General features: G+C 38.3%; 1 pseudogene; it reads right to left on the reverse strand.

The window, feature by feature from the left end:
* Positions 1 to 7540: 7540 nt before the first annotated feature.
* LOC131343073 (uncharacterized) lies at positions 7541 to 15029 on the reverse strand (annotated as a pseudogene).
* Positions 15030 to 17051: the final 2022 nt, after the last annotated feature.

Raw genomic sequence — 17051 nt, forward strand, 5'->3', positions numbered from 1 at the left:
TAATTTGATTGATTGATTGATTTATTTTTATTATTTTTAGAATTAAAATCTGTTTTAAATTATGAACAAATACTCATTAAAAAAATATGTTCAAACCATAAATGTTTTTGATATAGTTTTTGTTTATTTTTTCAGGTATTGATTAGAATTAAGATCTTTTTGTTAATCATGCTCTTTGTTTGTCTGGACACATGTTCACAAATGAAAAAACAATCAGCCGCTTCCATGGTTTTGAACAGAAAAAGGAAAGAGCAACTCTGCTTAGAATATCTACAGAGTACCAAAATGTTCAAAGCAGAATGTAAATCTAACAAGAGAACAGAATATTTGTGAAAAAAACCTTTTTGTCATGAGCCTCTCAACTTCCAGTCTTTATCTGGAAAAGGTCTGTTTAAAATTTGTCAGGTTTACCCAATACACTGAATATTAAATTGCTGTAATTTATTTGTTGTTTGTCTTTATAGTTTTTAAAATCCAATAGTTTTTATTGAGAGGTTAAAAATGTCAGTACAAAAAAGTAACCCAGATTTACTGCAGGTCTGTGTTTGTGTGTGTGTGTGTGTGTGTGTGTGTGTTTAAATTATTAATAAATTTACCTTATTAACATCTGCTTTATCTTGAGCAGCTACTGCAACACAAAACAACAACAACAATTATTATTATTATTATTATTATTATTATTATTATTATTATTATTATTATTTCTTTATTATTATTATTATTATTATTATTATTATTATTATTATTATTATTATTATTAGAGGAGTATATATTTTACCTCTGTGTGTTTTTCTGTACTTCAGTATGATGAAGATCAGGACAGTGAGAAGAAACACAATCACTGCACCAAACACCACAATCAGCATGAAGAACACAGCAGGAGACACAGAACCTGGGAGACAAACTTTAAAGAAAGTGTTTTAATCATTAAACCTGCATCAGATTTTAATATAAAATGTACAGAAACCTTTGAGAGAAAAAAAAACAACAAACCTGTTTCTTTGTCCAAGTTCTCAGAAAATGTTTTATTTATGCCTGGAAGAAGAAACATTAATTTTAGAACCTTAATCATTTCAGTCAACTTTTACTGAAACTCTTCACTCTATAAATTTACCTTTCACTTGTAAATAGGTGGAGTTTCTGAAGATCATTTTATCACAAGAGCTGCAGTAATAGAGTCCTGTATCAGAGACGTTTACTGCAGTGATTGTGAGAGACGTTTTACTGCTATGAACAGACATCACTATTCTCTCACTCTCGCTAAAGAAGTAACACGTCTCTGATGGAGCTGATGTCCTAAACCTTTTACACCCAAGAAGAAGTGGAACTGAATCACTCGTCTGTTTAAACCAGAAGATGGAACCTGGATCAGTCCGATCATGTTGGCACCAAATAGTGACGTTATCTCCAGCTTCTGCCTCCAAAGTTAAAGAGCTCAGAGTCTCTGAGAGCAAACCTGCAACACAGAAAACACATCACACATTATAACAAATTACATAATTTTTAAAATAAATTGTATTATAAGGTATAAATAAGTTTATTACATATACATAATACATCACAGATTTTATATATTTTTACATTTGTTCATATTTTTTGTTTAAATACATTTCATCTAATAAAAATGTGTAAGTTCTCAGTAAAAATCTCACAGCTGGACAAAATTTGTTTCTTTCTTTTCTGTTTTCTTAACAATTTTCCTTCAATTAAACAACCATATTATAAATCTAATAAGTATTTAGTAAAGTAATAAGTGAAATTATAAACTTACCCATGACACAGAGAAACACAGAGAGAGTTGTAAACTGAAGCATTGTGTATCAGACCAGAGACAAAGAGGAAACGGTCTGTTGGGTGAATCAAACCCTGGTGTATCTGTGTGCAGGGGTGAGGAGAGTTATACACACTACAGCACTTAGAAAAAAAGAAGGCGGCCCACAAGAAAAAAGTAACACACAAACACATTTCTGGAGGTCAGCTAGTTTAATATTCATACAAATACACTGCCAGGTTCTCTTCATATAGAGTAATGTATAATTAAGAGATGTAGAGTTTTGATTGATGATAATGTATTAGTATGTTTTAGAAATTTCACTAGTTTAATGTCATGTGGTAGCATTTATAAGTACCCGAGGTGCAGAGTTTTCTATATTCCAGTTATTATTTTACTTTTGTAGTAGTTTATAGTGTTTAGTTATTAATAGTTATTAATAGTGTTAAATTAGTAATAGGAGATATTTCAGAGCATGATGGTACAGCAGGAAACGTTGCTGCTTCACAGCCCCAGGGTCTGGGGTTTGATCCAGAATAAAGTGTTTAGTGAAGATGAATAAATAAATTATTAATTTTCCAGACACCAACACAGCTTTTTCATTTCAGGTGGAATAGTTGGAGGAAAAAACAGCATATGAAAGCAGCTGGTAGTCAGAAGCAGATGAACCGCAGGTGAATGTGTCGGTTTTCAGCTCAGACGCAAGCTTCATGCGTGTAAATGTAGCAGGTGTCTGGTCTGTGGTTGGAAAATGATCACACCAGAAAAATGGACAGTTGCTGCATGGGTGTGAGATAAAACTTGTGGTTTAAGAGATGGCTTCACACGACTAGCAGGCAGCTGAAAAAACTAGAGGAAAAAAGAAAAATGTAGCTGGCTGTAAAACTTGCTGTAGATTAATAGCAATATAAATTCAATGACATTTAAAATAGATTCCATTTTTTCCCATTAAACAGTAGAAAACATCACATATTTAAAACAGGGTTTTTTTTGGCAAATTCATTAAAATTGTAAAGCTAAAATCTGTTATTTAGAGAACTATTCAGACTCCTGATTCAGTAGAATCCTCTTTAGAAGCAGTTACAGCTTTTGAAATCCTCCTGGCAGATCCTCCTAAACTCCATCAGTTATCTGTTACCTGACCTCCTCAGCTCTCTCTACACATGTCCTGTAGGGTTCAAGGCTGTGTTTTGGCTGAACCACTTGAGGACATTCAGAGACTTGCTCTAAATCCACTCCAGCGTTGTCTTGGCTGTATACTTCAGGTCTTTATCATACTGAAAGGTGTACCCTCTCCCCAGTCTGATGTTGTGTGCACAGTGAAGCAGGTTTTCATCATGGACCACTCTGTGTTTTCCTGACTTCATCCTTAGCTCAGTTCTGAACAGACTTCCTGTCCCTGCCGCTGTGAAGCAGCCCTTTTGCATGCAGTGGTGTTGGTCAGTTGATGACCTGTACCAGGTTACAGGACGTAGTGCTTGGAGTTTGGATTTAAGTCTTTTCCTTTCAGAACATGTTCTCCCATCTCCAGTGAGGACTTCTGAAGCTCTGTTATTTTGGCCATTGGGTTCTTGGTCACCTCCCTGACCAAAGTCCTGACTAACTGAGTTTGGTCAGTCAGCAAGTTCTAGGAACAGTCCTGGTCATCCCAAACTTCTCCCATTTCACAATGATGTAGCCCACTGTGCTCCTGGGAACACTGAGTGCTTTCAATGCTGGGGATTTAACCAATTTGTTTAAAAAATCACTTACAAATCTAACACAATGGGTTCTGTGTGCATGAGTGTGTGTGTGTGTGTGTGTGTGTGTGTATAATTCACTTAACACAGCTACAGGATAGAGACATGCTTCAGACATACCAAAGGCCTTATAGTGAAATTAATACCAAAATCTACTATCACTAATACTAAACACTGATTCTCACAATCAGCTGTACTTTTGCTCAGTAAACCAAAAACCATGGTAGTAAAAAGATTACGTAATTCCTTCAAAAAAAATCATAAAAGTATAGCCATTTAATCAATTATGAAGTATTAAACTAGTATTAATCCTAAATCACAATTTTGTGTCCTCACTAACTTCTATTCCGTATTTCCTGCAGTAGTTTAGTGCATGTAGGAGCTTCACAGTGTGGATGAAGTTAATGACATTGCTTGATTTCCAGAGGAGCAGAGTGCTGGGGTTGTGCTCCCAGAGATTTAGTGCATACTGTGACCACAGACATTGATCCAAACAATCAGGAATGAACATCTCTCTCTCTCTCTCTGATATAAATCATCAACAGACACTGCTTTAATAAAGCTTTATTTTCTCTCTATTTTTAACCATAAGACAGAACTATAGCATTAACAGCCCTCGACACAGAAGTATAAACACTGCAGCAATAAAACTACTGCAATGGACAGAAACAGAGGTACAGAGTCAAATACTTATAAAACATTATACTTTAGAAGTAAAAGAAGTAAATCTTGTATCAGCAATAACACTACTGTTAACACTACTGAAGCATTAAGTGTAATAATTACATTTCCCAGATGAATTTATATAGATTACATGTAGCTGCGCAGAATCGTCCATCTTCTCACTCAAAACAGATTTAACACTAAACGGCAGACTCGCGAGTCAGTGACGTCATCTACCTCCATCTTACTGATTGGATAAAGAAGGGAGTAGGTTGAGATCCAGTGGATCAATAGAGACTTTTATCCCGCCCCCTAATCTGCATAAAACTAGTGATGGCAAGTTCGGATCATTTTAATGACTCGGTTCTTTGAATCTCGTTCAGTAAAAATGAACGAATCTTTTTCCGAGTCATTTCATTCATTTCAGCAGAATATAATTACAGTGTTAAGTGTTAATAGCCAATTACCTCGACACATCTACTTACGGAAACGTTGATCACATTTAGAATAAGACAAAACTATAAATCAGTCAAACTGTAGGAAACAGAACTGATTATATCACTGTTTAACAGAGTCTTTAAGCTATGCAGTCTGTTAGTTTACTTCACCTCCCCTCTGAGTCTTTATTTCTTTTATCACGTTACATTCTCATAGGCTGAAACCATGCAGTTTATACCAGAGAAAGAGATTAGTTCATCTCCCGAGTCTTCAGGTCCGAGTGGTTCATCACGTGACCACTCCCTTTATCGGTATATTACAGTCAATAATAATAACATAATGTTGTATAATATTTAGAAATGATCATAAAATTGTCAAAAGACATGTGCAATGAATATGTTCTGAAAAATAATAAAATTCTGTTCTTGTTCCTGTCAGTCTCGTTTTATTGTTCAATATTAAATAATGGGAAAATATTAAATATATTTGAAAATATTAATTAATTAACTTGCCCTTTCTCTGACTTTGACTGTCTGTAAACAAATATTAACAAACAATAGGTACTCTGTTTGTAGGCTCAGTTTATTTAATTAAGTACTATTTGTTTGTGGTAGTCTACAAAAAGTCTAGCAGGTAACACGAATCTATCCTAAACCTGTGTTCTTATTAAAATAAAGTCAGTCTATTGTGATTTCTGTGTATTTTGTTGGTGTTTTTCTGCTAAACTCCAGCTAACGTTTCCTCCAAGTGTTTGTGTGTTCGGTCTGTAAACAAGGATTCACTCTGCTGCTGCAGTAAAGCTTTTGTGCCTCCTGCTGGAGGAACCCAGCAAACACAGAACGTTCCCCTTAAAATAACCTTAACAGAACGTTGCAGGAAGGTGTTTTTGTTACAACCTAAAGAGAACCTATACAGAACGTTCGGTATTGGTTATTTTTAGGTTTTGTATAAATGGCCATTAGGGAGTTTTGATAAAGAAACTCACCTTAAACATTAAATGTTTGCGATTTGAGGTAAACATGCATTAATGACAGACATGTTAAAAATCCAAACTTTCACAGTTGAAACTAATTTATATTATTGTGACGTACACAATTAAAAGCTTCAAACTGAGTTTAATTTCATTAACTACAATCAGTTATGTAGTTCCACAAGCCTGAGAAAATGCTACATTACCATGATCAGGCAGTAGAGGGCGCTCATTCACAATGCTGTTAGTGTTTACCCTTTTCCTAGAAGGCCCCAGCAGAAGCTCCCATTTCAGGTCAGGAAACAATTTTCTAGTCAACTGATGAGATGATCCAGGTCTGTTAGATTAAGGACTTTAAAGTGTTGGAACTATTCACAACTGTGTATAAGCATATTATCAATATCACACACATCACCTGACAAATATTTGTCACATAAATGTGCTAAATCATGTTGTGCTTAACCAGTATTTATTTATTCTTGACACTTTTACAGTGCAGTTATAAATTTTGCCATCAAATAATTGTAATGAAGTTTGAGTACTAAATGCTACCCTGTGTCTAAAAGGATCAGTGGGAACCAAACACTGCATATCTATCTGTAGAATATGTCTTTAGGGCACACTATGAAAACATGGAGGAAATAATGGCCAAACTGTTACTTCACACAAATGGACTGGAAAAACACTCAGCTAACTGGAAAAGATGATAGACGGCACGTAAGACATTATCAAAATATGCAACGGTTAACATTGAAAATTGATGGCATATAATCTAGTATGAAAACACTACTTCAGTTACACAACTGGGCAAAAAGTTTTATTAAAATAGGAACAAAACAAAACAAAATTAAATAACAGAACAAACAGCTTTATTTTATTATTATTTTAGATTAGTACCATTGTGTTTCTTTCAATTAAGATCAATCACTAGAATCAAGAAGATGCTTTCCATGAAGGACCATCCAAATGTAATTCATGTGTTTATAACTTCACAGTTGGATTAGTGCAACTCACTTTATCTGTGTTTGCCTAAATCCTCTCTGGCCCAATTGCAATTCGTGCGAAATGCGGCAGCCAGATTATTGACTGGCCCCAGAAAACGTGAGCACATTACCCCAGTACTCGCCTCTCTACACGGGCTCCCGGTTAAGTTCCGTGTTAATTTTAAGGTTTTGTTTTTAAAGATTCACATGGTTGTGCTCCCCAGTATATCTGTAATCTCCTCAGTCCGCTTTACACCTCTAGATCTCTTCGGTCGTCTAGTCAATTCTTCTATCATCAATTTCTTCTTTCCTCGTTCACATTTTAAAACTAAAGGAGATTTTTCCGGGCTTTTGCTGTGACGGCTCCCAGGCTTTGGAACAGTCTTTCCCTCCACATAAAATCTCTCTCTTCTATTTCTTTGTTCAACTCCGCTTTGAAAACCCATTTTTTAATTATTATTATTATTATTATTATTATTATAGAATACATATCTATCTATCTATCTATCTATCTATCTATCTATCTATCTATCTATCTATCTATCTATCTATCTATCTATCTATCTATCTATCTATCTATCTATCTATCTATCTATCTATCTATCTATCTATCTATCTATCTATCTATCTATCTATATATATATATATATATATATATACATATGAAAAGAGACTGAACAAGCCCCTGAGTGGCCTGTGTGGATTACAGTGGCTAAATCCTTCTGATATTGTAAAGGACATGCTGAGATGAGAGTATCAGTTTATTTAAAGAATTCTTGTTATTCAGTAACATAAGAAGTATTTTGTGATGTTTGATTTTGAGTAGTGTTAGGGTGAACTGCTGATCATTCCAGGTGATACTCTCATGTCAGCATATCCTTTACAATTGGTAGATAGATAGATAGATAGATAGATAGATAGATAGATAGATAGATAGATAGATATTGCACAGTCTCTTTTCATTGTGAGACTGCACTTTGCTCCTGGTCTACCACTGAGCACCATTCAACCTCAGCAACTGATCCAGAATGCAGCTGTGTGACTTGTCTTCAACACTGATGCTGACCTACAAAGATAAACATGGACCAGCTTCATCTTACCTAGTGATCAGTATCAGGATGGATTTATTCATATAGAGACTTTAAAAGCAAGTCACTCTGGATAAACACATCTGCCAGATGATGTTAATGTAAATGTAGATGAGGTGGGTTTTTTTTTCATTTTAGAGCAGTTTTATTGTCTGAGCCTCAACAAAACTCTTATTTTCTTAGAAACAAACATTATATGGACATTTTATAACATCTATTTACACTTCAATATTTTCTTACACCAGATAACAAACTGAGAAACTTTATACAAGCTTTAAAGTAAAACATAAAATATAAATATGTGACGTTATGTTCACACATTCCTCTGTCTCACTGAAACATATACAACATGTGTATAAACTTCTACATCGTGTCTCTTGTTCCTCTTGGTTTTCTTCTTAGAGAACTGAAGTGCAGCGTAATTCACAGAGTCCGAGTCAGAAACCTGCAGGAACACAGAAGATACACAGAGACCATAAAATATAAAAATAAATCAGGGACACTGAATATATTTTATATAGAGGATCTTATTGAGCTGGAGTGAGATTTAATAGAGATCATAAAGCCCTTGTGGAGGAGAAACATGTTTTTTATTAAAATGACATTAATAATAATTATGACAGTTATGAACATGTTTGGTCACATGAATTAAACATTCTAACCCAAACTTCAATAACTCATAAACAAGTAGTCTATAAATAATATCTAAATATATTAATATTGATATAACCTTCTGTCGGTGGAGTTATTATTGATAAAAAGCTCTACAATTAATAAACAGAGAAAATATATTTATATTTAAATAATGCACCTCATATTTTATTAGCTGTATTATATTCATTTATTTATGAAAAATAAATCTGTAGTAAGAGGGTCCTGGGAATTTTATCTTAGAGTTATAAATGTAATGAATGTATGAGAAATCCTAATTATTTATTGATTTTTAAAACTGTTTAAATATTAATTCATTGTGAAATGTATAGTGTTTTTTCTTGCTGATGAGCATTATTATTATATTTCATTATTAATATGTTAAAAATGACACTAAATAAAGTAAATATCCAGTTTCTGTAATTTATTTATTCTTTGTTTCAAAATAAACGTTTTTACTGAGAGGTTATGAAATTCTTCATCAGAATAAACACCCCAGATTTACAGATTTGTGTTTAATGAGTATGAATCATTCTGGAGGTGTCACGAGGCCTGAACACCAGAGGGAGCCATTGCCCGAATATTAACCGTTTCTGCCCACTTCCGGTCCAGTGACGTATATAAGCAGCACGCTATCTCAGCCACATTGCGAAGCATTGTTTCCTTAGCGTTACTTGCCAAGCCTTGATTTAGTCATTGTCTAGTTACCTCGTGTATGACCCTGCTCGTTTGCTTTTGACTTCGATTTCTGGATTTGTGTTTTGGTTTTGGTCCACTGTGTTGCTTTCTGGTTTTGACCCTGTTTCTTCGTGACCTCGAATAAGATTTTGCCTTCAGCCCTTTATTACATCTGCGAATGGATTCTAACACTCCTACGTCTGACGAGTTGTTACAGAATGCTTCGCCAGAGATGAGTCCAGCAGATATGCAAGCGGCGCTATGGCGACAGCGAGTCCTCATTCAAGCTTATCAGGCGGAGGTCGACGCACTGAAAGCTGCTAACCAACAGCTCCAGCAACAGCCACCGGATCAAGCGGCAGCCGCGGCGCCAGCATACAACGTTCGCAGCGAACTTCCTCGTTTTGCTCTACCAGAGAAGTTCGACGGATCCGCCGATCGCTGCCGGGGTTTCCTTTGTCAGTGCGATAACTATTTCGCTCACCAACCTGAGACATACAGCGACGAGAGAACCAGGTATGCGTTCATATTATCCCTGCTAACCGGCAGAGCGCTAGATTGGGCAGCAGCAGTTTGGGACTCTGACCCCCAAGTCAAATCGTCCGCGGATTACTTCGCTAATTTAATTAAGGAGGTGTTTGAATACCCGGCGGGAGACAAGGATGTTTCCGTACAGCTGCTGGAATTGCGCCAGGGGGTAGACACAGCCACGGATTATGCCATAAAATTCCGCACGTTGGCAGCTCAGTCGGGATGGAATGCGACAGCTCTCATGGCGGTTTTCCGCGAGGGACTCAACCCGGACTTACAAGCAGAAATGGCATGCCGCGACACCAACGTTACGTTGTCTCAGTACATTTCCACAGCCATCCATCTGGATAACCTGCGCCGCCAACATCGACCTACAGCCACCACCTCACGCCCCCTGCCGCGTCATAAGATGGAAGTTCATCCATACACAGAGGATTATTCTGAATCCATGCAACTGGGAAGGGCTCGAGTTACAGCGGAGGAGCGTGAACGGTGCACCAAACTCAACCTCTGCTTCTACTGTGGGAAACCCGGTCATAGAGTACTCCGATGTCCCGAAAAACCATCTACATCACAGGTAGAGACCATAGTACGCTTATCCAAAGTTTCTCTTCTGGCATATCTCCTCCTTGCTCATTCTCAGTTTTTTGTCACAGCATTAATTGACTCGGGCTCGGCGGTCAATCTCATGGACGAGACTCTGGTGCACGATCTTCACATCCCCACAGTCCCATGCATACCCCCGCTCAGAGTGACCGCCATCAACGATCAGCCCATCGGAGGGGGTCTCATTTCTCATCAAACACAACCCATTGACCTCCAACTCGGATTATTCCATCATGAACGATTATCTTTCTTTGTCATCTCTTCCCCGTCCAACCCCATAGTACTGGGCCTTCCCTGGCTGCAACTTCACGACCCAGACATATGCTGGAAGGACGGTGACCTCCGAAGATGGGCCCCTTTCTGCATAAAGAACTGTTTTCAGAATCATACTCCTCGTCCATGCCTCGCTACTTCCATAGAAAGCCCAGCTTCGTCCAGCCTAACTTCACTCCCTCCTGAATACTACGACCTACGGGAGGTTTTCAGTAAGGAAAAGGCGACCAGGCTCCCTCGACACAGACCATGGGATTGCACCATAGAACTCCTCCCCAACACCGTACCACCCAAGAATCGAGTTTACCCTCTCTCCATCCCGGAAAAAAAGGCTATGGAGGACTACATCGAAGAGGCCCTTGCTGCAGGTTATATACGGCCCTCTACATCTCCGGCGGCGGCAGGCTTTTTCTTTGTGGAAAAGAAGGATGGAGGGCTCCGGCCATGCATTGACTATCGTGGTTTGAACGCAATCATAGTGCCTTACCCCTATCCTCTCCCCTTAGTTCCAGCCGCCCTCGAACAGCTACAAGGGGCCAAAGTGTTCACTAAACTCGATCTACACAGTGCCTACAATCTGATCAGGATAAGAGAGGGAGATGAATGGAAGACTGATTTTCACACCACTAATGGACACTATGAGTACTTAGTCATGCCTTATGGGCTCTCTAACACCCCGGCAGTGTTTCAATCCATGATAAATGAAGTATTCAGGGACATGCTCCACAGTCACGTAATAGCCTACATTGACGACATTTTGATTTACTCACCAGACTTGAAACAACATGTTTCCCACGTTCGAGCCACCCTCCACCGCCTGGCAGCCCATAACCTCTTCGTGAAGTTGGAAAAGTGTGAGTTCCACCGCTCCTCCATCACATTTCTGGGTTACGTGATCTCTCAAAAGGGAGTGGAGATGGACCAGTCCAAGGTGTCAGCGATCATGTCCCGGCCGGAGCCCACCAGTGTTAAAGACCTACAGCGATTCCTGGGGTTTGCAAACTTTTATCGCCGTTTCATTCGGAACTATAGCACCATAGCCAGTCCTCTAACCTCGTTGTTAAAGGGAAAACCACAGAAACTAAAGTGGACTGATCAAGCCAGAACAGCCTTCGATAAGCTTAAGCACAGCTTCTCCTCCGCCCCTATACTCCGACACCCACGACCGGATTTACCTTTTACAGTGGAGGTGGACACCTCGAACAGCGGGGTGGGGGCAGTACTCTCTCAACGCCAGCCAGAGTCTGGCAAACTACACCCATGTGCCTTCTACTCTCGTAAATTAACACCGGCGGAATTGAATTATGACGTGGGCAACAAGGAACTTCTAGCTATGAAGGTTGCTCTGGAAGAGTGGAGACATTGGTTGGAGGGGGCAACTCACCCGTTCCTCATTCTCACTGATCACCGTAACCTTGCGTATCTTCAAGAAGCAAAACGCCTTAACCCACGCCAAGCCAGGTGGGCATTGTTTTTCTCACGGCTCAAGTTCACGGTCACCTATCGTCCCGGCTCTAAGAACGGGAAAGCAGATGCTCTCTCCAGAATTCATGAGATCATTGAGTCACCCTCACACCCCGACACTATCCTCCCATCATCTGTTCTAGTAGCCCCCATACGCTGGGATATCATGGGAGAAATCGAACAGGCCTACACATCCGAGGAGCCACCCCCTCCCCTTGACATTGACGGTTCCCTCGCCTATCGGGTTCACACTATCCTTAACTCGCCAGGGCCGCTGCCTCCAATACTTGGTGGACTGGGAGGGATATGGCCCGGAGGAGCGCTGCTGGGTCAATGCACACGACATCCTGGACCCAGCGCTCATAGAGGAATTTCACCTGAACTTTCCCCACAGACCCTCGACGTCGAACACCTGGAGGTGTTCCTAGACGGGGGGTTCTGTCACGAGGCCTGAACCCCAGAGGGAGCCATCGCCCAAATATTAACCGTTTCTGCCCACTTCCGGTCCAGTGACGTATATAAGCAGCACGCTATCTCAGCCACATTGCGAAGCATTGTTTCCTTAGCGTTACTTGCCAAGCCTTGATTTAGTCATTGTCTAGTTACCTCGTGTATGACCCTGCTCGTTTGCTTTTGACTTCGATTTCTGGATTTGTGTTTTGGTTTTGGTCCACTGTGTTGCTTTCTGGTTTTGACCCTGTTTCTTCGTGACCTCGAATAAGATTTTGCCTTCAGCCCTTTATTACATCTGCGAATGGATTCTAACACTCCTACGTCTGACGAGACGTTACAGGAGGTCAGTGTGTGTGTGTGTGTGTGTGTGTGTGTTTGTTTAGATTATTAATTATTTACCTCATTAACTTCTGCATTATCTTCAACACCTAATACAATACAAGATTATTATTATCATCATCATCATCATGTGTTTTTCTGTGTTTCAGTATGATGAAGATCAGGACAGTGAGAAGAAACACAATCACTGCACCAAACACCACAATCAGCATGAAGAACACAGCAGGAGACACTGAACCTGGGAGACAAACTTTAAAGAAAGTGTTTTAATCATTAAACCTGCATCAGATTTTAATATAAAATGTACAGAAACCTTTGAGAGAAAAAAAACAACAAAGCTGTTTCTTTGTCCAAGTTTTCTGAAAATGTTTTATTTATGCCTGAAAAAAAAACCCCCATTAATTTTAGAACCTAAATCATTCCAGTCAACTTTTACTGAAACTCTTCACTCTATAAATTTACCTTTCACTTGTAAATAGGTGGAGTTTCTAAATCTAACTTGCTCCAGTTGTGTGAAGCTGCAGTAATAGATCCTGTATCAGAGACGTTTACTGCAGTGATTGTGAGAGACGTTTTACTGCCATGAACAGACATCACTATTCTCTCACTCTCACTAAAGAAGTAACACGTCTCTGATGGAGCTGATGTCCTAAACCTTTTACACCCAAGAAGAAGTGGAACTGAATCACTCGTGTGTTTAAACCAGAAGATGGAACCTGGATCAGTCTGATCATGTTGGCACCAAATAGTGACGTTATCTCCAGCTTCTGCCTCCAAAGTTAAAGAGCTCAGAGTCTCTGAGAGCAAACCTGCAACACAGAAAACACAACACACATTATAACACCATCACAGAGTTTATTTTAAGACGTCTGCATTGTTAAATCAGTACAAAAATGTTTGCACCTCAACAATACTTTTACAACAATCATGTAACATGTACAGGCAAAACCTCTTCTTCACCCTACACTGACCCAAGACAGCAAAGAGAATTAATCATAAAACAAATTAAAGAAAGGTTTCTAGCTAACTTAGAATAAAGAAACAGCCAGATTGACACAGACTGGATTCAGGAGAGATTTATTATAAGGCTTATTAGCATTCAAACAAGACAACAAACAATCAGCTGGTACGAGGGATACAAGTGGTAAGATTGTACCTCTTGCCTTTGCAAGTTTCCTCCAAAAAAGGTCATGTTTCCTCTCCTTCCTTTTTCCACTTTGTGAAGCCCATAGCTAGTCTATACTTTTTATTTTATTTCACTCTGTAGCTTCATGAGTAGGTCTGCTCTGGGTTTCTTGCTTAAAATCTATATTCTGGTCCTCTTCTATGATATCCTCTAGAGATAGTGGTGTTTGTGAGTTTGCTCTATATAGTGTACATATTGTACTGTATCCTTTTACAGTATCATAATACAGTATCCTGTATTATGGTTTCTGTCTTGTTGTTGTAAAAGTAGTGTTTTTGTACAGACTCAGTAATGCAGAAATCATAAAATCTATAAGAAAATATGTTCAGAAAATAGGTGGCATAAGACTTCACCAGTATTGTACATAAAGCTATTACATACAAATAAGATATGACAGTTTTTTTTATTTACAAAATGAATTTGATCGTCTGAATTTTAACTTCAACATGATGTGTAAATTCTCAGTAAAAATCTTACAGCTGGAAAGAATTTTTCTTTTTTTACTGGAGTTTGCAGTTTTCTGAATAAGAGGGTGAACTCATTAACACAGCCATGTACTGATAAATGTGAATATATAAAACAAATCTAATAAGAATTTAGTAAAGTAATAAGTGAGATTATAAACTTACCCATGACACAGAGAAACACAGAGAGAGTTGTAAACTGAAGCATTGTGTATCAGACCAGAGACAAAGAGGAAACGGTCTGTTGAGTGAATCAAACCCTGGTGTATCTGTGTGCAGGGGTGTGGAGAGTTATACACACTACAGCACTTAGATAAAAAAAGGAGGGGCCCACAGGAAAAAGGTAACCTGAAATAGATGTGTTATTGATCTCTATAGTTTCTCAGACTGAAAGAGGGTCTTCTGTTTCTCAGCTTTTACTTCTGACATAAAACACTGCAGTAATCTCACTAAACTATACCAATGTTTCTGATTAAAGAAAATATTTACAAAACAAAGTAATTATTTTTGAACGTTTGTTTAGTGTGTAGTCTTTAGCATTAGTGAAAATAATCCTGGTGAGTTTCTGTACAGTTCAGTGGGTTTTTATAACCGTCTTTTCACAGGGTGATTGAACAGAATCCATGGGAGTGTTGATGATTTCTGAACAGAGTTAGAGCAGAGACATGCAATGAGATCACACTTCTTTTAAAAGATCATTCCTAATTAAATAACATACATACATACACACGCACATACACACACACACACGCACACACACACACACACACACACATTTTCAGCCTGTCAGTGCTCAGACCATACGCCGGACACTGCATCAAATTGGTCTGCATGGCTGTCGTCCCAGAAGGAAGCCTCTACTAATGATGATGCACAAGAAAGCCAGCATACAGTTTGCTGAAGACAAGCAGACTAAGGACATGGATTACTGGAACCATGTCCTGTGGTCCAGGACCAAGATAAACTTATTTGGTTCAGATGGTGTCAGTGTGTGTGGTTGCATCCAGGTGAGGAGTACAAAGACAAGTGTGTCTTGCCTACAGTCAAGCATGGTGGTGGGAGTGTCATGGTCTGGGCCTGCATGAGTGCTGCTGGCACTGGGGAGCTACAGTTCACTGAGGGAACCATGTACTGTACACACACACACACACACACACACACACACACATACACACACACATACACGCACACACACATACACGCACATGCACACATACATACATTCACACTTTTAAAGTGTCATTTCAGTGTATCATCTGATGTTCATTCAAACACACTGCCAAGTTTATTTCATTCTACAAACTAATGGAACTGATGTAGTTATTTTAACAAACCTGATCTGGAGAATCTGAATGTGAAACATTTTCATCTGTTTATCAGATTATCAGTGGTGTCAATTGCTCTATAAATGCTATATAAATGCTACATAGCAATCAGGATTCACATTTTAATTAGGAACATAAATACAGATGCATGATATGAAAAACTTTAACCGATAACCAATAATTAAGTCCTTCTTATGGCTAATTCCGATAACCAATAAGTTTATATTTTTATATTAGAATTTTCATATAATCTGCAGTTTGTGCACCCAGGAGAATAGAAAATCTAAGATGCACTGATGAAACCAATATTTTAGTAGCTCTGGCCTAACTGTAATAGGAAACATCAGTCCTGACTCTTCAGATGTTTTTATTTTTTGTGTAAGGCACTACAATAAGAACAGAAGGGGTTTGACAGAACTATGATTTATCTGCAATTAACAACTCATTAACAACAAATTTATATACAAGTATTTCATCCATAACAAAGAAATGCATCTATTCAAACATTTAGTGCATGAGGATGAGGAAGGTATATAGACCTTAAGTCACCTGCTCCATGTTTTAGGCCTAGCACTAGTATTTCACCCATAACAGCCGATAATTTATCTGTCCGATAAATATTGTGCATCCCTAAACATAAACATCTTCTGAATTGTTTTGTGCAAATTGAATGGTGTAAAAAACTTACTTACACTATTAAGATAAAATAAAGCAGATATAAAAAAGCAGATGTTGGTCAGAAGCAGATGAACCACAGATGCATATGTCAGTTTTCACACTTCAAATGCAAGCTTCATGCATGCAAAAGCACCACATGTCTGGTCTGTGGTTGGAAAATGATCTCAACAGAAAATGGACAGTTGCTGCATAGGTGTGAGATAAACATTGTGGTTTAAGAGATGGCTTCACATGAATACCAGGCAGCTGAATTAACTATAGACAAAAAGAAAAATGTATCTGTCTATAAAATTATTTTATTATTGTTCTGAAAATCATATGTTCAGTGAATGATGTATTGTTTTCTGTGTGATGACTGAACTCTCTGCTTCAGCTCTTTCTGGAGCTCTTTTCGAGTGCTGCTTCACTCCTGAGCTGCTCTTCTGATTAACTTCCTAACTGTTCAGTCAGAGATCTTGTGAGATGTTCCTGTTCATGGCTGGTTGATGGATGATTGATGTTGTTGATGTTGTTTCCACTTTCAGATAACAGACATGATGCTGCTTACAGGAACATTTAGGAGTTGAGAAATCCGTCTGTAATCAGTGCTGTTAATCTGCTGCTCAACAATCTCACTGTGAAGGTCATGAAGTAGCTTTTTACACTTTACACATCAGATGGTAAAAATACAAACCTACCAACACACACTAACTCAACTGATTACACTATGTAACAAAGTTTTTTACTTTTTTCTTGTTCCTGGGAAATAAGT

Source organism: Hemibagrus wyckioides, linkage group LG22, assembly GCF_019097595.1.
Source record: "Hemibagrus wyckioides isolate EC202008001 linkage group LG22, SWU_Hwy_1.0, whole genome shotgun sequence".
In the NCBI taxonomy this organism is placed as follows: Eukaryota; Metazoa; Chordata; class Actinopteri; order Siluriformes; family Bagridae; genus Hemibagrus; species Hemibagrus wyckioides.